The sequence below is a fragment of the Bidens hawaiensis genome, unplaced genomic scaffold, assembly GCF_021521415.1.
Source record: "Bidens hawaiensis isolate Kalapana, Puna unplaced genomic scaffold, B.hawaiensis_p1.1 tig00022340_1, whole genome shotgun sequence".
Taxonomy (NCBI): domain Eukaryota; kingdom Viridiplantae; phylum Streptophyta; class Magnoliopsida; order Asterales; family Asteraceae; genus Bidens; species Bidens hawaiensis.
Window position 1 is genome coordinate 227,666 of NW_027493483.1, and position 1,474 is coordinate 229,139.

At 33.2% G+C, this 1,474-nt stretch overlaps 1 pseudogene; it reads right to left on the reverse strand.

Annotated features, from left to right (window-relative positions):
- Positions 1-302: 302 nt before the first annotated feature.
- On the reverse strand, positions 303-913 carry LOC143565440 (cell wall / vacuolar inhibitor of fructosidase 2 pseudogene; annotated as a pseudogene).
- Between the last annotated feature and the right edge of the window lie 561 nt (positions 914-1,474).

Here is a 1,474-nt window from a genome sequence, read left to right on the forward strand (position 1 = left end):
ATTCAAAATAAATAAATAAATATAAATATCATATAGCTATAATAATATAATGGGAGAGCTGAAGTTCAGCTTATTTAGACCCTGTTTATATATTTTAAACTTATACTATACGTGAGACAAAAGTAAAACAACATATCCATCCCTCCTAAAAAACGTAAAACAAATTAATAAAACTATTGACAAATTAACCATCATTTGACTACAAGACATACAATATAATTGAAACAAATGATACAAATACCATGCAAATCAAAGAACACATGAATGTCAATACCCTACACTATCAATAATCCCCATAACCATATCACAATAATGCTTTAAACCCTCCTCTCTAGCCTCAAATCTCCGGTGGATAAACCAAATTAGGGTACCTCTTAAACGCATTACGACACGAGTTTGCATAATCCGAAGCTGCCATCACATGCATATACGCGTAATCATAAAGTTCAGATCCCAAATCTTGAATCGAGTTTTGCAACGAGGAACTGGCAGCCGAATACCGATTGGCACATTGTTTTAATACTTGTTTCATTAGAGGGTCATTAGGGTTCTTCATAAGAACATTGGATGATAAGTAGGAGTTGGTGTTTGTAGCATTAGCCATTGCAAGTTTGGCCATTATTATTGCGAGCCCTTTCGTGTCGGCTTGTGGACTGGTTGAGTCGGATTGGAGAGACGACATGCAAAGGTTGTAGAATTTGGTTGTTTTGCAAGTTTTTTGGATCAAATTGGTGTCACCGTTGATGAATAAGTTAGGGTTTTGAGTGCAAAAAATGGTGAGGATCATGAGTGATAGAATATAAGAAAGAGAAGAAGTAGAAACCATTTTGAAGAAAAGTTTTTGGTCTATGAATTGAGTTTCTTGTTCGAGTGTTGGTTTTATAGGGGTTGAATTCTTTAGGAGATCGAGAAAGTATAAGCTATGACTTATGAGAACATTAGAAAAATTAGAGAAAAGTTGCTTTTATTAACATTCTTATAGGTAATCCAAAGTTGTCATTATCACTTGATGGGGTGATCAAAAAGTTTTTATTAAAGTTTTCTTTTAGTTAGAGGTCCGAGGTTCGAATCCCGACTCATATGTATATATGAAATATGAGCAGCATAGGGTTTGAATTTCGGTAATAAAGTACGACAAGCGTTATGACTCTTTTAAGATAGATAAACTGCCATTGTGACAAATTAGTCCAAAGTTAGACTTGACCATATACAATACTTGGACCAAGTTTCCTTTTATAATAGTTTTAAACCTAAAATGAAAATTTTAAAGTCATAGACCTTTATGAGTTCAACTAAATTTAAAAATCATGTTCTCTTTTCAAAGTGAGAACTCCATAGATATAACTGTTTTCACAACCTTTGACCGCATCATCAGGATTTGTAATGGGTTAGCTTGTTACTTGTTAGTATACCCTACCCTACTTGATTGCTAAACCAAGATGAATGCTCTTTTAAAAAAAAAATTATTACTAAT